Here is a 22255-nt window from a genome sequence, read left to right as displayed (position 1 = left end):
GAAGCACCTAGAGCTGACAAGATCGAAGAATTGGGCGGTGTCCTGAGACCGAAACGATGGAAACGACGTGATATATTAAATAAATCTGATCAAGCTTGTGATGATCCCCGTCTCAAAAATGAAAGTTACCCTGAGGTTGGTGGTAAAACAGAAGACACCAGAGATCATAATATTTATTATATACGTGCAAGGAAGATGAACGCAGCAGATGAGATTGATTATACCTCATGGGAAGATCCAAATTATTGGTTGACCGGCTAAGACTTCTACATGGATCGCTTTGTGCAGGAAACTATTCGTGCATCAAAGAAATATCCTTCATACACAAGGAACTGAGGGAAGCTGGCTACATACAATAATGGTTTGTTTTACTTGCATTTGTATAATGTAAAGAAATAAAATAAATAATTTAAATTATAAGAATTGAATGTTTTTATTTCTTGTATTCTGATTTATAACAAAGACTTAGATCTCGTAACTTTTGCTTCTTTTTGCCTTTTTTTTTTTGTTGATGGAGCTTCCAAATGTGCTTCCTTATTCGATGGTGCTTCCAAAATGTGCTGCCTTTATGATGGTGCATTAAAAATGTGCTGCCTTTTCGTTGTCGGTGCTTCCAAATGTGCTGCCTTTTCGTTGTCGGTGCTACCAAATGTGCTGCCTTTTCGTTTTCGGTGCTTCCAAATGTGCTGCCTTTTCGTTGTCGGTGCTTCCAAATGTGCTGCCTTTTCGTTGTCGGTGCTAACAAATGTGTTGTCTTTTACGTTGTCGGTGCTTCCAAATGTGCTGCCTTTTCGTTTTCGGTGCTTCCAAATGTGCTGCCTTTTCGTTGTCGGTGCTTCCAAATGTGCTACCTTTTCGTTGTCGGTGCCTCCAAATGTGCTGCCTCTTCGTTGTCGGTGCTTCCAAATGTGCTGCCTTTTCGTTGTAGGTGCTTCCAAATGTGCTGCCTTTTCGTTGTCGGTGCTTCCAAATGTGCTGCCTTTTCGTTGTCGGTGCTTCCAAATGTGCTGTCTTTTACGTTCTCGGTGCTTCCAAATGTGCTGCCTTTTCGATGGCGGTGTTGTCTTTTCGTTGTCGGTGCTTCCAAATGTGCTGCCTTTTCATTTTCGGTGTTTCCAAATGTGCTGCCTTTTCGTTGTCGGTGCTTCCAAATGTGCTACATTTTCGTTGTCGGTGCTTCCAAATGTGCTGACTTTTCGTTGTCGGTGCTTCCAAATGTGCTTCCTTATTCGATGGTGCTTCCAAAATGTGCTGCCTTTATGATGGTGCATTAAAAATGTGCTGCCTTTATGATGGTGCATTAAAAATGTGCTGCCTTTATGATGGTGCATTAAAAATGTGCTGCCTTTTCGTTGTCGGTGCTTCCAAATGTGCTGCCTTTTCGTTGTCGGTGCTACCAAATGTGCTGCCTTTTCGTTGTCGGTGCTTCCAAATGTGCTGCCTTTTCGTTGTCGGTGCTTCCAAATGTGGTGCCTTTTCGTTGTCGGTGCTTCCAAATGTGCTACCTTTTCGTTGTCGGTGCTTCCAAATGTGCTGCCTTTTCGTTGTCGGTGCTTCCAAATGTGCTGCCTTTTCGTTGTCGGTGCTTCCAAATGTGCTGCCTTTTCGTTGTCGGTGCTTCCAAATGTGCTTCCTTATTCGATGGTGCTTCCAAAATGTGCTGCCTTTATGATGGTGCATTAAAAATGTGCTTCCTTTTCGTTGTCGGTGCTTCCAAATGTGCTGCCTTTTCGTTGTCGGTGCTTCCAAATGTGCTGCCTTTTCGTTGTCGGTGCTTCCAAATGTGCTATCTTTTACGTTGTCGGTGCTTCCAAATGTGCTGCCTTTTCGATGGCGGTGTTGTCTTTTCGTTGTCAGTGCTTCCAAATGTGCTGCCTTTTCGATGGCGGTGTTGTCTTTTGTTGTCGGTGCTTCCAAATCATTTTCGTTGACGGTGCTTCCAAATGTGCTGCCTTTTCGTAGTCGGTGCTTCCGAATGTGCTGCCTTTTCGATGGCGGTGCTGTCTTTTCGTTGTCAGTGCTTACAAATGTGCTGCCTTTTCGTTGACGGTGCTTCCTATGTTTTTCCTTTTTTTGATGGTGCTTCCAAATGTGCTTCCTTTTTTTTTGTTGATGGTGCTTCTATTTTTTAATGTTGTTTTGACTCTAGTATTTTAGTTAATTGATCTTGATTTGACTAGCGTATTATTCCGACCGGTTCATGTATATAAACGAGTCCTAGACAGCAGGACGCTCAGTTTGTTACTGCCGTCGACGGTGTACGGATCACCTAGTTTGTTTCTTCTGGTGCATACGTCGTGTAATTGCCTGTTCTTGAGACTTCAATGGCATCTTTACCGATTTTAACGTCGAACTCGATGGAGGATGTACTATCGTCTACGGGAACCATGACGTCAGCGCCGACGATGATGGAGCAGATCCCGTTGGCAACGCCTCTGACAACACTGGTGGAGACTTCGATATGTGCTGTTCCACCATCAGCTGAAGTTTCATGAGCATTGAATACTTCAATTAATGAAGAGCGTACTTCGCATCAGTGCAAATACTGTGGTGCATCATTTACTATCACCTCAAATGCTCGCAGACATGAAAGAAGCGGTTGTTCTTATAATGTTCAAAGAATACAATTTCAGTGCAATAAGTGCAATAAACTAATTTCACGTCTCGATAGCTTACATCGTCATGATAAAAAATGCTCCGAGACCTATAATCAACATGGTTATTGATTTGACTCATGTGTTGTACCGGCTAATGAGACTATATAAGTGATATGAACTTTAGTCCGTCTCTGTCTGCGGTGATGACCGGATTGGATAGACATTTAAAGTCATGTAAAAGGCTTAGTCCGTACAATAAGAAGACTGTTTGAATCGAGGAATCCAAAAGGCTTTAGTAATTTGTCAGTGTTTTTTTGTACTTGCAGTAGTGTATTGAATTTATGTAATAAATTTTTTTTTAAAAGAACTTGTGGTGTTTTTATTTTCTCAAACCTAACACTTTGTTAGTATTTTTTTTAGTTAAAGTTGTTTTGTATCGGCCAGGGATCGAACCAAGGACCTTAGTCGATCCAATCAATCATTATATGGATTACAAATTTATTTAATGAATTTTGAACTTTTTCCCGAATCTCTAGCATTACAATTACGAATTTCCAATATGGTGGTCTTGATGTCTGATAGGATGATGGTTGTAGTTGATTTAAAGTCTCTTTAAGAATGTTTAACATGGTTTATTGTAATTATTATTTTTTTTCATAAAATTAAACATTATTGCATCGATCGAGGATCGAACCAAGGACTGGAGCGGATCGAATCGATATGTAAGTTAATGAGTGATTTATTTAATGAATTTTGGAATTTTTCCCGCTTTTCTAGCTACATTATTACATGATTTCAAGATGGCGGCCGAATTTCAAGATTACTGCACTGTAGTGGGTTAGAATAAAATTATCCAGATGGAAATGTACTCTATAATACAAGTACACACACAAGATGGCGTACTCCAGCAGGTGGTAGCTCCTGGTAGCATGTACTGAACATAAAATGTCGGATCCATGATGGTCGACAAGGACAAAGTCAAATTTCAAGGTCAAAGTCAAATTTCAAGGTCAAGATCAAATTTCAAGGTCAAGGTCAAATTTCAAGGCCAGGGTCATATTTCAAGGTCAAGGTCATATTTCAAGGTCAAGGTTCAAGGTCATATTTCAAGGTCAAGGTCAGATTTCAAGGTCAAGGTCAAAGTCCAAGGTCAAGGTCAAATTTCAAGGTATAGGTCAAATTTCAAAGGTCAAGGTCAAAGTTCAAGGTCAAGGTCAAAGGTGTGGTGACCAGATAATTATACTAACATGGTATCAGCACACTCTAGCGGACGAAAACAATATGGTGATCTCCAGCGAACGAAGACAAGATGGCGGACATGTCGTCATACCAGCTGACGATATATATGCTTTGAAAAAAAAAAGTGGTAGGAGTCAGTCTGCCTGCATCCACCATTGAGGAAGGAGCCTGTCGCCATTTTTAGTTTTTTTTTGCACTCACCGGGTTCGAACCGAGGACGGTGTTCGATATAATCAATCAGAATTCGAATTAGTGAATTTTTTCATGAATTTTGGAATTTTTTTCATTAAAATCGGATAATAATTAAAGATTTTCAAGATGGCGTCCAAATTTCAAGATAGCGACCATAACAAAAATTGCAACATTAATAGGATCCAATTTGTCGGAAAACACAAAGTCGGAATGTTCGAGAACACACACAATGACGTCATCCAAAATGGCGGATCCAAGATGGCGGATCCAAAATGGCCGTCGGTTTTAAGGTAAAGGTCAAAGGTCAAGGTCACGACCATCCAAGATGGCCGCCGTGACGTCACAATCCAAGATGGCGGACAACACCACAGACACCACACCCTGAACCCTGAGGAGCGCGGACTCCGACACCACCACCACAGCCTGAAGCCTGATCTCGGACCGGCCAAACTATACTACTTTTATCCCTGCCTATAAATGTATGTGTATACCTATCTATGTGTCAATACAAGTAAATGGCATAGACGTTAAAGTAACTACACAATATAAAATGATTAATAACTGAGAGACCTAGTAGGTAGGGTTCGTACATTAACTTTAAAGTATTGTATAGCTATGTTTAACTATGTTTAACTAAGCTGCCCAGTCGAGCAAATAGTACACTACCTTTAAATAATAAATCACCGTCAAGCATTATCGCATCTTTGTGTCATTAAGATCTGCGCTGTGTTGCACCATATGTGAGATTGTACTCGACCAATGTTTTCGGAACGGCATGGAGACTTCCAGGCCGTTGCTATCTGCGGAGCAGGCAAGGCGGGACGTGTCGATTACAAGGTCGCTGAGCTCTAGGGAGTCTACCCGCCAAGACGTCGCGGCCCTACTATAGTAGTTTCACACACCCAAAAGTTAAAAAAAAACACCCTCTTTGCAGGTGTTTAGAAACCATTGAATTTTGGTATTCGACATGTACACCATGTGAAATCCCTCAAACATAATCTACATTAGTTTACATTATTTATGGTTTTAAACAAATCCATAATGTTTAACTAACAAGACACTACATGGAATAATGTCATATATTTTTGTAATTTTACACTTACATGAAGGAAAATTACCCCAACAATGTTCGTGTAAATAAACACTTTTGGTTTGAGTTATTACCACCTACATTATATATAAATACTCTGGCATTGTGTGTGTAAATATGTTATATCGTTTATTAATTTTACACATACATGAAGAAAAATCACACAAACACTGTCTGGGTGTATATTCACTTTCGTTTTGGGTTTTGACATCTACGTCATCTATATATACACTAATACAGTATGTGTAAATATACAACAATTTTATTATCTTTGAAAGATTTGTGCAATGGGAGCGCATGACTTGATGTAGGCTTTTGGACATACGCCATTGCTTAGCACATGTTTGTCTGCAGAAGAAAACTACAAAAAAACACAAATGTAAAAAACACAAATTAAGCAAAAATTGCTGTTGTCAGGATTTAACGCCACACAATATTCCACAACTGTTGTGTTTGTTTCGTCTTTTCGTTTGGTCGGGTTTCTGTCTCGTTTTGACTGTTGTGCTGAATTTTTTTGGGTTCAATATTTGTTGCGCTGTCATCATTTGTGGGGGTTTTTTCGTTTCTCTCTTTTTTCTTTTTTTTTTTTTTGGAAAACCATTGTGTTTGTTTCGTCTTTTCGTTTTGCTGTGTTTTTTGTCTCGTTTCAACTGTTGTGTTGAATTTTTTTTGGGTTCGGAATTTTTGTGCTGTCATCATTTGTGGGGGTTTTTTCGTTCTGTTAGTCCATTTTTCTTTGTTTTTCCCTTGTTTGTTGACCGTATTCCTGTTGTGGAATATTGTGTGGCGTTAAATCCTGACAACAGCAATTTTTGCTTAGTTTGTGTTTTTTGTCATTTGTGTTTTTTTGTAGTTTTCTTCTGCAGACATACATGTGCTAAGCAATGGCGTATGTCCAAAAGCCTACATCAAGTTACAACAAATTTCTATGTGTATACATATACATGAAGTAATATTAAACCAACACTGTCCGTGTAAATAAACACTTTTGTTTTGAGTTATTACCACCTACATTATTTATAAATACTCTGGCATTGTGCGTGTAAATATGTTATATCGTTTTGTATTTTTTACACTTACATAAAGGAAAATCACACCTACACTGTCGGAGTGAATAGTAACTTCCGTTTTGTGTTGTAACACGTACATCGTGTATAAGTACTCTTGCATTGTACATGCATTTTTACACATACACGAAGGAAAATCACACAAACACTCTCTGGGTGAATATGCACTTTCGTTTCGGGTTTTAACATCTACATCATATATAAATACACTAATACAGTACCTATGTGTAAATATATGACACATACATGAAGTAATATTGAACCAACACTGTCTGTGTACCAAAGGGATTTTAGGTTTTGTGTTATAACTACAACAGTATGTATAAATGCTCTGGCATTGTATGTGTAAATATAAGACTTAGTATTTTGGCACATACATCATGTAAAATTGCAACATTGTGTGAATACGGAAATTGACTTCGTGTTGTAACCTCTATCATGTACAAATACATAATCACTATGTGTGAATAAATGATAATGATCAATACACATACATGAAATATAATCATACCATCTCTCTGTGTAAATGGACTTTTTATTTTGTTTTAAACCTACATTATGTTCAAGTAAATTGACTTTACATGAGTAAATATGCAACCTTGTTTAGTGTTATTACACATACAGTTAGTATAATCATTTGCACAGTTTCTCACCTTAAGGGTGATTGCTGTAAATGATTATATACATTTATTTTTTTGTGTGTTTTCAACCACACATTGAAAAATATCACACTAGTATGTGTTTAAATCATGTCTCATAAAAGTGTACAAGAACATAAATACTGTTTGGTTACATCTGTATCCATTTAGTATATAGCAGCAAACTAGGGCTAAGTGTATTCATATATGTAGCCTACAGGTAAAGTTATCGTTTTATGGTTGTTCAATGAACAATTATAGTTGACATAACTGTCCGAAATTGGGACGCCCTTCAAAGAAACTACATTTAAGTTAACTATTTCTAATACATATTTATTTGCCTCAAAAAAATTTATATGAACTAAAATATGCATGTAGTTCCATTACACTCAATGAAAAGTAATGGATGTACTTTAATTAATTGTCGTAACTCACTTTGATGTTGCATGTTTAAGGTTGCATGATTTTATAAATAACAAACGAAGAAATTGTATATTTTTAAAAATAAATACATAGCATTAAGCCTGTGGTTTCCTGCTGAGTTTATATATATATATATATATAATATAAAAAATTTGATTTAATATGCCACGATGAAAAAAATATGAGAGCCAAAATATTTCAGAAAGGAAGGTGATAACCACAAAAATTAAATGTAAAACTACGGCAATGCTGTTTTGTGCACGTACAAAATAATTTTTAACAATAGACAACCCTGGAGAGCAGTTTACATGGAGTCACTTAAGTAATTTAGTACAGTGGAATCGATTTTTTACATTTCACAAGGGACCGAGAAAAATTGTCAAATGCAGGAAAGTTTTAAAAGAAGGAAATTCATATTTCAAAAGCAGCAAGTAGGACCATACAAATGGGTGAATAATGAGGGAAAATGTCAAATCAGGATTCTACTGTAGCCTTATTTTGTATATCAGTTTGATTATAGGGTTTGAATTTTAATAACACATGAGAAAACTAGTGGTAAAAGCAAGACGCACATTTTATGCTCAGTCAGTTTGTGTACAAATGTACATTTGGCTGGCAGCACCCACCTAAAAGAATTTAAAAAAAAAAAAATGAATTAGCAGTATATATTGATGTTCAACTAATTTGTGCAAAGCCACTGATGTTTTCAAATACATCAGTTTAATGGCATTGGCGTAGCTGTGTTCATAAAGTTGGGGGGGGGGGGGACAAATAATGATTTTGATGTCATGTAAACCCATTCCCCTCCTACTAAGACGGGGGGTCCGGGGGTCCTCCACGGGAAAATTTTGATTTTAAAAGTGCAAAATAGCGCTTTTAAACAGTTTTTGTATCTAACCATTGGATACATCGATGTTAAAATTATTATTGTTTCCTTAAGATAAAATTTAATGAGTGAATAATTTACAAATAAAGTTGAGCAGAAGGCAGGGAGGGCACAAGCTCTCTCTTTTTTTTTTTTACTCGAATGGAATTAAATAGTATTATTTTACAATCATAATGATATTTTTATAAATTATTTTCTACAGCTAATTCATTTAAGATATTTTCAATCTAAATTTAAAAAAAACATGTACACTTGGAAACATTAAAAAAAATTTGTTTATAATTCATAAACTTAGCCTTCTTGTCCACTTAATAGGCTACATCTTATGTCACGACTACTTTGACTGATTAGCCCTACACATTTAAAATCTCCGGCACACATCACTATTCGATGCCTTAAACAACATTGCACATTTTTTTTGTATTAAAGTCTTTCTGCTGTACTAGTGCCCGACTGCCTGTAGCTCGTTATCGTTTACCAAACACATGTCCCCGTCTCTCATTCTTACTTATAAATTGAGACGTGATGACGTTTAAATCAAGTACGTCCAGCTCATGTTGATGAGCATGTAGTACAGCTACATGGTTAAGTCTTGCCTGTGTCATAGTAGATCTGAAAAATTAAATTTAATGGTAATTACTTTCCGACACATGAAAGTACAAAAACAATATTTATTAAAGCCAAATAATTTTTTTGAGGTTTCACTAAAAATTAAACATACCTACCTGAGATACGTTTTAAGCCTTCGTAGAGAGCTGAAAATTCTTTCAGCTGAACAAGAAGAGCTGGGTACAACAAGCAGCAAACTCAAAACCACTTCTATATTTGAAAACAGCTGCCTAACTTATAGCATAGAGTTCAATAGTATTTTTGATACATCCTTATATTTTGGCTTATGCTTCTTCAAAAATAGTTCAACTTCAGTCTTCAGTAACTGAGAATTCACTTCTGAATAACTTGCTAGCTCGTCACAAATTTATCCCTTGAGCAAACAGTCTTCCAGCTTCTGCATTTTCTTTATGCCTTCTTGGTTGAATCTGCAATGCAGCCCACTAACAGCAGAATCGACCATCACGAAGAACTCTCTGCGGAAATATTGATCAACGGTTGTTGCTTCAAAAACATCTGCTGGCCCAGTGAAACGTTTCGGTGGTTTCCTTTGTCTTGGTAACTGCAACTCTTTCAAGTTGTGCTCTGTAGTAAAACTGTTTACCTCAGTAAGTATATTTTGAAATTTCACTTCAGATCTCATTTTGCTAATTGAGTATTCTATCAGAGTAACTGCTTCCATCATTCCTCTAACTAATAGGCTATAACAGTTTTTTGTCTTTTCATCGTCGATAAAATGAAATGCTAATGCACACGTAAGTAGTTTGACTCTACATCTACAACTTTTTGGTCTACTGCTCAATACATATTTATACACCACTACTTCTTACACCCAACACGACAACAAAATAGCGAAATACTTAAGGTTATTCAAGGAATGTGCAAGTACACTCACAGACGATATGTATAGGTGTATGATACACGAGGAGGGAGGGAGCTAAGCTGCCTAATGACAGCAGACATTAAGTCTGGTTGCAAAGTGGAAGGGGCCTAGTCCTGCAGGTATACTCTATTTCAAATAACATCGGTACGTTTTGACATTTTAAAGTAAAGTCACTTTACTATTTGTTTTCGAATGTTATAATTTCGATGCTGGACATATTTCTTGCACATAAACCTTATATACATGGTACCCGATTCGCTTAAAATTGCTTAGATTATTGGTTTATTAAAATAGCATAACAGTAATGCGGAATAATATTATAAAATAAAAATATCACAGTCTAGAAAGTTGGGGGGGACAGACCCTCCACCCAAAAAGTTCAGGGGGACACGTCCCCCATGTCCCCCCCCCCCGGTTCCTACGCCCCTGTTTAATGGTATACTGCAATAATTTCAGCCTACTAAACATATTCTTAAACATCCAGTGTATCATAAAGAACAGGTATGAGCACGATGAATATATTTACATTGTTCACCGTACAGTAGTACTTGTAGCAGTGTATTAGTGTTTCCATAATGGATAAAAATTTATTATGCTACAATGAGATTTATACTTTTTCTCAGTATGGTTTTCCTATGAGAATATGCACATAACAAGGTTTTTACTAAGCAAGCATTAGGTACACCTGACTAGTCAAACAGTTTCAGTAACAAGCTTAGGTCAAATTTATATTCCTTCTTTAAGGGCAATAGAAGAAAGGTAAGACTTCGCGCCAATGTCGAGAATACTAAATCGAGGATAAAATCTAAACTATTCGTCATAAGTGGATGTATTTTTTTTCTCGAGTATATAGTTCGTAAGTGGTCGTCTGTGTATGTTGCAGAAGTCAGCAATGTGGTATGTATTCAAGTAAAAAAGTGAATACCTTTTCTATGAAAAGAGAATTTAAAACACAAAATCTGTAAAAATAAATATTTATTTTTATTTTTATAACCAGCTAAATAAAACCTAAGGCTGTATTTTTGTCAAATTTTATAAAGTCAAATCTCTTAAGATCTAAAAATTATCGCTCCGAAAACCTCTCGCAGACAGGTGTAGATACGTTAAAATATTTTACAATTATTATATGTCGTTTTAAATTTTGAATATTATATAGCCATGTATATTGCTATACTGATGATAATAAAAACACAAGTTTTCCTTTTTTTTTTTTTACATATTTTGTAGTTTCAAGCCTTTAATTTTCGTAAAAAGCATTATAAATTTCTTGCTTGAAAACAAAGCAGAGAACTGACTTGTGCTACATACCTACCTACATGACGTCCACTAACAAAATATCTACTCTGTAAAAAGGTTGTATCAAGTTATGACAAGTAATTTATATCTTATCATCGCTTTAGTATTCACGACATTGGCGCGAAGTCTTACCTTTCTTCTATTGCCCTTAACTTCCCTGCTTACAAAACTGAATTTTGCTTTATATTTTCACTGATAGTAGTGTGGTGACTAGGATCAGAACACAGCAAAAATCTCTTATGGGTTATATGTTTATTAGTATAGCATAACAGTACATACACATAGTGTGTAATAAATAAAATCTTATTGTTTATATTATAATTTTATTCAAAGTTAGCTTTATTTAGACTACAGTCTTAAGCGTCGTGTCTATGTTATCACTTTCACAACTAAGTTACCTATGTACTACATCATATATTCTTAACAGGAACAAATAACATGAAAATGTACAATAATACTGTAAACAAACTTAAGTTTTATACAATAAATAGTTATTTCTGAAACATTCTAGTTCACAATTTCCATGTTTCTTTGAAGTGATTAAATGACTGTGACAGTGTAGCTATTCAGCTGTTAATTGCAGGTGGGGCAGATTTTATCCTCTTCACTATGGAACCCTTGCCATCAATTTTGAAGATAAGTCTGAAATAAAAAATATTACAACTTTATAACGTAATAAATAAATATACTAGATTTGTCATTAAATTACAGATGAAAATATTACAACTTTATAACGTAATGAATAAATACACTAGAATTGTCATTAAATTACAGATGAACAGGTGACTTAAACATGTTTATATAATGATAGCCTGTATGCAGAAATATGTAAATGCCATTTAGATATAAATAGTTTGAAGCCTTTGTTAAGGTGCCTAATTTTCTCTGTTGTTCATAATAAGCTTTGTATGAATTATCAGGTTATTGGTTATATTGAAAACCCTATAAATTCTCAAAAAAGGCATTTTATCCTCAAAGTACAAACATGAAACTTTTTCAGTAACACATACATTCAAAACAGATTTATTGATTTAATTTTTATTTATTTCGTCTTTCATATTTTGACAAAGTTAAGGCTAAAATGCTACGAAAGTAACTAGTAATCAAATGCAAAACTATTACATAAGACTGTTAGGAAAAGTGTAACACCAAGGAAATACATCTCTCATCTTAATATCAATGTATATTTATCATGGCCTGACTGTGATCATTACATTTCATTATTACATCATAACCTCCTAAACGTAAAACATCTGTTACAGTAGCCTTACTTCCAGAGCACAAATCTGAGTTCAAAATGATAAATGGCCAGAAATGACAGCTTAAAACTTAAACTCGTAAACAAGTTTAGCCACTGTTGGGACGCGACAAACAAGTTACTTGGCTCTACACTCTGCTTATTATGCTACATGACAGTGGTGAAGCTGGCCCATAAAGAAATAGGCCTAATATCCAAATAATTTAATTTGTTACTAGAAATTATAACATTACTATAAATTACACATTATCTACTAAGATTTGAACAAAATTTCACCTCTCATAGGCACCAGAAAATATAGCAACATAAAATTACTATATCAATGATCATACAAGTAGGAGAGTTGCCACTCAATATTATTCGGTGAGAACATTATTTTACCAGAAATACCACAAGTTGGTTCTACGTTGCTGCCAACCTTAGTGAGTTATATTAAGCGCACATTTCCATTTTTTGGGTTGGCAGATAGCATGTTTGTCATCGCTTTTTATTTTATCTATTTAGACTTTGTTTTCAAACAAATTTTTGAATTTGACTATATTTATACTATTTATACTAACGCAAACAAATTTGGCACAATACGAGTCCGAATAAAATTTTCCACATCATAGCTTTAAACAGTTTCAAGAAAATTTCCATCAAAAAACACTAAGCACATTCAAACATCTGTTGATACGAAATGGGTAAGAAGTACTGTACTCCCACCATCAGAATTCAAACATATAATTTTAAAATATTTCCACTATTAAAAAAAAATGATACAATACATTACTTCGTATGGTTAGGAGGTATGTTTTGCAAATATAGGCTATATATAAATTATTTTTAAATTGCAGAAGTTGTAAAAAAATATTACGTGTACTTCGGCAATGTCTGGTAAGAAATTCATTTACCTATGAGTTGATAGGGCCTGGATTATACAAGTGGGAAGAACCGCCCGGCACAAACAAAACCTAATCCAAATAACGCTGGGATTACATGCGCTTTGCAGTTTATTCTTGCATTGTGCAATATTAGTTTCAGGAATTTAATATGACCTCTTTACCTGTATAATTGCAGGGTTAAAAAAAGTGTGTTTGGTTTGACCGCTTGGCTCAGTGGTTAGCGCGACTGGCTGCTGGGCCAAAGGTACTGGATTCGATTCCCGGTCGGGAGGGTGTTATTTACACACTAGGACTGGGTGTTGTGATGTCCTGTGATGTCCTTCCCACACCTGCGGCACGTACTAGCGACACTGCTCACATTTCACCTACGCCTATGCCTCAGGTCACCTCCCTGAGGAAGCATAACGAGCAGATGCTTGAGTAATTGTGAAGAAAAAAAACAATGTATCGGCATAATTCTCTGGGTTTGCGCATAACACTTTCAAACTTTCTTGGGTAGCTCCATATGGTGAATAGTACCTGTACATGAAATTTAACATGCTATGTGGTAGTACATATTACATGACTTCATTGTACTGTGGGGCATAATTTAATTAAGTACCACCAGTGAATTTTCGCTATATGATTTGGTGCTATATTTATATTTTATCTGTATGTTTCCTTGTCTGTATTTCTTAACACAAAAGTTTTTACATTAAAAAGGGACTGTTCCGTTAAAACGCATGTAGCCTGCTGTTGATTTTAATGTTGAATTAAAAAGGAAAGTTATTTCATGAAAATTGTATGTTTCATTTCACCCATATCTCATTTTATTATTTAACCTATAGTTTTTATTTGGTCTTGTACTTAAAAAATATTCTTGCATGTCGTTCATAGGCATATATATATATATATATATATATATATATATATATATATATATATATATATAGTGCCGAATCAGTGCTACTTTAGGCACGATTTTTTTTATTTTCTTAGTTTTACAAAATTTTAAATTTTTTTATAACTTCAATTTTCCTCCTTTGCCCGCTGCTTTCGCCCCCATCCAAACTTGTTCGGTCGAGTGTACCGGCAGGTTAGCTTGTTGAGCAGTATAGTGCTCTCACCGCCGTTTCCCACCAAATTTGCTGGTTCTAGCCGACTACAGTGTTATCATCAGCAACGGTATCCACTGGGTGTCTCGTCTCGTCACGAGTTTAGCGCTACGCGTGACGAAAGTAGCCGCCCTAAGCTTCCCATGGTCACCTCCACCCCTTCTCGGAGGTGTGCTGAAGTTTGCGGTCTCTAACACGTTTTGGTGTCCTTTTTTCAAGCTCTGCCGCACGTCCCAACGTCTGGCCGGCGAACTCTCCCAGGGCAGGTCATTCACCGGACATACCCCCAACCCCGTCCTGGTCCACAGCGGTCATCGGCCAGCCGCGGCAATGACCAACTTCAAGGCCAAAATCCCCCCCTTGCAAAATGGCGGCCACCAAGTGCCGCGATGGTCTCTGCGAGACTCCGATCCGCATGCCCACGCCATCTAGCGGCGAGAGGACGAACCAGCTGAGAGCGATAGCGCACTACTGACCATCCTATCCCCACCAGGAGAAACAGTCGACCTCACACTCAGTCGATAGGTCGCCGGAGCCCTTTTTTTTCTTTCGGAACCATTCGGGTTCCCTTCGGGTTTTCCGAAGCCCCTCCCCTGGACAGGCGACCAAAGACAGCTTTAATGAGGCGAGCCGGCGCCATTTTTGACTTTTCGGCAGGCAGCACGCGGTAAGGGCGGATCTCTCTTCGCAGCCCGAGACAACGCGCTTCTGAAAAGTCGTGAACGGCTTTCTCTAAAGCATGTAGTTGGTTATCGACAAGGCCATGTGCCTCAGCACTCAATTTTTAATTTTTTTTTGCTGCCCGAAATAGTTTATTTTTTGAAATAGTTTTTTGTCTTTACTTATTATTCTTCATGGCGACAGCAATCTTCCGCGTCGCGCATCACCTGGCCATCTCCAGGGACCGACCTGATCTACTCCACCCGCAGCTTAGGTAAGTTATTTCGTCGCCCCACACACACTTTTCTTTTCCTGTTCTCGTGGGCTTAACTTCGCCCAACATCAGCCGCCTGTTAACCAACCTAATTTAATAGGAATACTGGTTGCAGGCGGGGATCAAGAACTAGGATGAGAGATTCGGCTCCAAATTCAACTCCCATGCAGTTCATGAGTTAGTTCACCGAAATTCATCGCCTCCTGCAATCGGAGAATTTCTCAAGAGTGCCAGCTTTCAACATATTTTTCCCTGAGTGGAAAAAACCCTAAAATAATTTATAATTCCGAACAACCAGTTTCAGGACACTTTTATTCATTTAACGAGTAAATGTATTTTTTTTTTTATAATTTGTCTTATGAAGAGCCTGCGCGCTCAATATTCAATGGCCTGTAAAGTTAAGAAACCAAATGACCTTAAATTCAGTCAAATATAACCATGGTTACTTATTATAATATCTCGCCCCGGGGCCTCCCATTTGGTTTATTGTTTAACAATATTTAATGTATTAAGTATAGCAAATAAGGTCAACAATTTCTTGGTATTTTGTTTCGCCTGTAATGCCATGGGTTATCTTCAGTAGAATAAGGTTTGTAAAGTAGAAATAACAGCAACAAAATCATTAAGTAAATGCCAATGTAAACCAAACCAGATCTTATTAATTTCTTATCCTTGATCACGATCCACATAACCTTAGCAAGTTTTAAGGAGGTTAATCATAAATTTTGTTGTGCGTGCGCTATGCCCCTATGGGTAATGTGTTGAGTACTGTTTCTGCCTGGCGCTTCCGCGGCCAATCTATATTTGTTCTTTAGACGAACTTTCTTATTGAGCACAGCGGCACGTTACTATATATATATATATATATATATATATATATATATATATATATATAATGCGTAAGCACGTAACTTGACTTATAAAAGGTATAAAAATATAAAAAGAAATATCGTACATAATAATTCATTTCATACGCAGGTAACTAAGTCGGCGCTTCGCGCATACTCGTTACTGATAAAAAATTGATTGTCTGTAATGTCGGTTAACGGACGTTAGTTTAACGTGACGTCATAACAAAACATTGATGAAATGATTGCATACTTTTATGAATAAAATTGAATCATTTTTATTGTATTATCTCTATTTTGTATGGATACCAAGAAGAAGTGACATGAAATCTACAATTTTATTGATAAATTTACTTTTATTTGCACTCATTACTTCAAATATATTTATTACTTAAACGAACCGATTATTTTAACTATAAATTTTATACATGTTTGCTATTTAACTTCTTCCAATCTGTGTTATTCCGTTAAGGATAGGAAGATGATAGGAAAATTAGTAAACAAATGGGAGTGTTCCAAGTTTAATGTGCCTCGAAAAAGTCAAATCTATGGTTGTTCCAATCGAGTGTAAGAGAGATAGATGCGGCGCAAGCGTACAATGAGCGTAACGGGACACAGCGTATCGGGACACATTTTCGTGCGTGCAGCCAGCGTTAATCGATTTATTTGACGTTGTCACGTCAAAAACAACCCTGACAAGGGTTGACGCCTGCGCTTGGATGGAACAGTAGGGAGTCACGTAACTTTTTTATTACAAAAAAAATGATTTTTGTTTCTTCGCTCTAATCACAAATAGACACGTTGATATTTATGTAAAACCACATGATTGGCACTGCATTCAAAGCACAAAATGGCGGCGGCCACATGAGCACATATGTATTGTAATGCAAAATGAAAACGGCGATAGCTCCTAAAGTATTAGGAATGTCTTATCTCCGCCTTTTTTTAATAAACTAAGGAATGTTTACAGAATGAAATTATTTTGGGATTTTTAATTTTTTTCTTTAACAACAGACGCGACTCTCCAGAAATACCCAAATATGTAGCTCAAAATTTTCCCGCACTGCACAGATGAAACCTGCATTTATCTAATTTATAAATCAAATTCACAGAGTTCTAAAGATCTTTGCTTACAAAATGTAAAGTTTTGATTTCAGATAAAAATTAAAAACGAAAATTATTAATGTATATATATATTTATACATATCTTTATATATATATTTCTTGTGTGCGTGTGTATGTCACTGAACTCCTCCTAGACAGCTGGACCGATTTTGATGAAATTTTTTGTGTGAGTTCACGGGGATTCGAGGATGGTTTAGATTCACAATTTGGTCCTCTGGAAAATGTTTATTTAATTAATTTTTTATTTATAAATTGTTGTTGATTTTGGAATGATTTAGGTTTACAGTATATATATGTGTGTGTGTTGTGTATTTATTTATGTGTTATTGTTAATCTTTGGATGGATTTTATGAATTGTTGTTATTACATTAAAATTAAAATTTAATTGGTTATTGAGATTATTATATTATTATTTATTGAAATAACATTTTTAAGTGTAATTAAAAATATAGGTGCACATTTGTGAGGTGCAGTATAGAAGTGAGTATTTTACATGATTTTTCGTGATTTTAATTATGTATACAAGTGAATTCACTTCCAATCAACTTAACCTCCAAATTTAAATTGTCAGTTCTCATTTTATCCTACATATTAAAATGTAATAAAAAAATAAACATTGTGCAAAATATTAAGGTGCAGTATCAAAGTGAGTATTTAACACGATTTTTCATTACTTTTAATTATGTATAGACGTGCATTCAATAATAATGAACTTAACCTACAATTTTAAATTTCTCATTTTATTCTATGCAACTTATGAAGTATTGATGTCTCTTTGAAAATAAAAATATAACATTTAAATAATTGCAATTACTTATAGTAATTATAGTTTAAAGTATATTTAAAATTGAAGTTTTGTATTTTTTAATTTATAGTTTTTTTTAAATTATGATTTTTGGATTTACAACGTTTGAACAGGACACCGTCTGTCGGGTCCACTCTAAAGTGTGTGTTCAGGTGGATTTAAAAATTGTTTAGATTCACAATTCAAGCCGATAAATAATATTTGTAATTAATTAATTAAATTAATGTTGTTGTTGAACGTTCGATGTTTTACATAGGATCCGGTCGGAAGCGCTGTGGTCGCGTTATCGAATATTCAAAAATATTTTATTTTTATTTCAGTTCGACCCGGCAGATGGTGCTGCGATTATATTCAGGGAAATTTCCTGTAAATTTTGAAATTTAAAACGTTTGAACAAAACAACGTCTGTTGGGTCCGCTAGTATATATATATATATATATATATATATATATATATATATATATATTTATTTATATTTATATTTATTTATTTGACTGAATAATGTAATTATAATATCGAAAGTTTATAAACTCAATAAATAAAGCATTTACATTGTTTCAGAAACACTCTCGCTTTGAAACAAAAAGGCAGTTCACTCGAACACACTACCCCGATCTGGATTATTACATTTCTCTTAGGCGGCAAGCCAGAAACAGAGCACAAAGGCTCCGCACAACAGAAGCCAGAAACGAATACAACAGACTGAATAATCTCGTACAGCGCAAATTAAAACAGGAAAAAATAAATCAATTCGGAAACTTAATAAACGAAGTAGCCACAAAACCGCAGGAAATGTGGAAACTATCTCGCAGGCTCCGCGGCAACAAAAAATTTATTTCAACTCCAGCTATTATAACAGCCACCGGGGCTAAATACATCGCAGAAGACAAGGCCAACGCAGTCGCAGACCTACTGGAGAAACAATTCTCCCCGAACACAGACGTAAATGACAGAAACTTCACTTTAACAACAACACAGGCGGTAAATAACTTTTTACAAACAGGCACGCAGTCTGTTCCTGAACCCATAACGTTAAGGGAACTTTTAAAGCTAATTAAAGCCAGTCCGAACAACAAATCAGGCGGCACGGACGCAATAAACTACGAAACACTTAAAAAACTCCCTCTAGAGGCACTTGAATATTTACTGGCGATATTCAAAGCAATACTAACACACAAAACTTACCCCGATTCCTGGAAACTTGCAAAAATAATCACAATTCCTAAACCAGGGAAAAACCCAGCCATCCCAGAAAACAGGCGACCTATAAGTCTTCTAAACAGTATGAGTAATATTTTTGAAAAAGCCTTACTCTCGCGCCTTCAAACACACGCAGAGGAACACGACGTGATTCCAGACATTCAGTTTGGTTTCAGGAAAGGTCACTCAACAATCCACCCCTTAATTAAAATCGTTGAAGATGCTACCGACCACTGTAAAAAAAACCAGTAAAAATACACGTACAAAAGTCAGGTAATTTTACATTTCCTGTGAGTAACTTGTAAATACATGTACATTGTGCGTGTAATTTTACAGAAATGTACCTATTTATACATATTATAGTTCATTAACAAGATAAAAAAACACAAATATACTGGAAAATTTACTTGAAAAATGTGTGAAAATACATATTTATATGTACATGTAAAATCCACCAGGAATTAGTATTATTACACGAATTTATGTGATTTTACAGTCACATTGTCATTATATTATAACACGTACATCAGTGTAAAACTACCCATTATTTTTTTCACTAAATTGTAGTACATTCTTTGTGTAAAATAACACAAGAAGTACTACTAAATAGCCATAAAATGTGTGTAAAAATACAATATAGAAAGTACGGGTAAAAAACTATAACAATAAGTATTATTACATGAATGTATGTAATTTTACAACTACAACAGTCACTGTATTAAAACACGTACATCAGTGTAAAACTACCCATTATTCTGTTACACTTAAAAAGTGGTATATTCGTAGTGTAAAATAACACCAGAAGTACTACTAAATAACCATAAAAAGGGTGTAAAAATACAAAATATTAGTACGGGTAAAAATACCCTAACAATGAGTAATATTACACAAATTTATGTAATTTTGCAACCACAACAGTCATTGTGTTAAAACACGTACATCAGTGTAAAACTACCCATTATTCTGTTACACTTAAAAAGTTGTATATTCGTAGTGTAAAATAACACAAGAAGTACTGGTATTTAACCATATAGTGGATGTAAAAATACAAAATCGAAAGTACGGGTAAAAATACCCAACAATAAGTAATATTACACAAATTTATGTAATTTTACAACCACAACAGTCATTGTGTTAAAACACGTACATCAGCGTAAAACTACCCATTATTCTGTTACACTTAAAAAGTGGTACATTCGTAGTGTAAAATAACACAAGAATTGTGGTATTTAGCCATAAAATGGTGTAAAAATACAAAATCGAAAGTACTAGTAAAAATAACCTAACAATAAGTAATATTACACAAATTTATGTAATTTTACAACCACAACAGTATTTGTTAAAACACGTACATCAGTTTAAAACTACCCATAATTCTGTTACACTTAAAAAGTGGTACATTCGTAGTAAAATATAACACAAGAAGTACTGGTATTTAACCATATAGTGGATGTAAAAATACAAAATCTAAAGTACGGGTAAAAATACCCTAACAATAAGTAATATTACACAAATTTATGTAATTTTACAACTACAACAGTCATTGTGTTAAAACACGTACATCAGCGTAAAACTACCTATTATTCTGTTACACTTAAAAATTAGTACATATAGTGTAAAATAACACAATAAGTACTGGTATTTAACCATAAAAAGGGTGGAAAAATGAAATATATAAAGTATGGGTAAAAATTTCCTAACAATAAGTATTTTTACACAAATGTATGTAATTATGTAACCATAACAGTCATTGTATTACAACGCGTACATCGGAAGAGTGTGATACGGTGTCAAGCTAATAGCTTTGTCGAAATAACCAAAATAGGAACAATGCAAGACGCGCTGCAAAGATAATGTCGTGGGGCTTTTTTTGTCACCACAGCTTGTCAAACTACTGCACACACTGTTCCAAAACTAATTATTATTGTGTAGTGCTGCTATGCAGCTAGACCCGTGACTCTTACGAGCTATTAGGCTATATGGCAGAGTTTATTTCCGGCTCACCCCAGCGCATCGGGCATATGCTCGCGTGTGTTTCAGTTATATCATTGAATATATATAACTTATAGAAGTCGCGATGGGATAGGATTTATTATTCCAATTTTCGGATCCAAAACTGTGGTAGTTGTTAGCTCCGCCGCTAGACAGCTCTTCTTTCCACAAGAGGGTACTCGTAGTTACCAGCTTCCACGCCAGAGCGCTGTAGCGTCACTTTTTTCAAGGTCATGCGCGTAATTTTCTGTCTCACTCTATCGAGAGGCGGTGCCTTTTGTTGAAATCCGAGCGCTTAGATACGGGCGGGCGCAACTGAATTGGAGGAGTACGACCACCGAAAAAAAAGTGCTGTTAAAAGATGCCAACATAAAAATTTAGGTTTTAATTATAAGAAAACTACAGAAATTTCTTAAACGTAATAACGTAAAAAAAAATACTGACATTCGTAGTTCAGAATTTATAAAATGTTGTGTTAACGGAGTGGCGCATTGAGTAAAATGGCAAAACATAATTTGGAATAATTCTTGACAACGTTGAATGATTTTGGTAGCTATGAAACAACTATGGCTGCGATGACTGTTGAAACGCGTGCACGTAATGTTATTAGTAACTGAAACTAATGGTATGATGTCATACTTTGTGGCTATGCAGTTTATAATTTTTTTAACATAAGATGAAGCATTTTTACATAATGTTTTGGTTGTTTCGTAATTCAAAATAAATAATCTTAAACGTTATATGGTGAATATTCCCAGTAACGAATGACCACTAAAAAAATCAATTTTGCCAACATAGATCTGAAAAGTTAACGATTTACTATGCTAAGTTGCTTATAAATAACGCACATTTCCCGGATCTCCAAAGAAAATAAGAGTTTTTGTTATAGCATTGAGTTGCCACTCTTTATATTCCTTGCTTTGAGGTTAGATACACAAGTTATGCTCGTAAAAACGATGCGCAAGTATTTTGAATACAAATATATTTTCTTTTAATAACCGAAAGGTAAATATTATTTCCATGAAATATAATACAATTATTTAAACACAGACAACATATAGGAGCTATTTTTTGTTTAATATTCCATCTGGCGTGATAAATATTATATTTTAAAAACAGTTTGTGGATTTTTAATATAAAATAAATATTTATTTATGACATCAATTTAAGTTGTTCAAAAAATTCGCTTTGGTAT

The sequence above is a fragment of the Bacillus rossius genome, chromosome 3 (genome assembly GCF_032445375.1).
Source record: "Bacillus rossius redtenbacheri isolate Brsri chromosome 3, Brsri_v3, whole genome shotgun sequence".
Lineage (NCBI taxonomy): Eukaryota > Metazoa > Arthropoda > Insecta > Phasmatodea > Bacillidae > Bacillus > Bacillus rossius.
Note: the sequence above shows the minus strand (reverse complement) of the source record.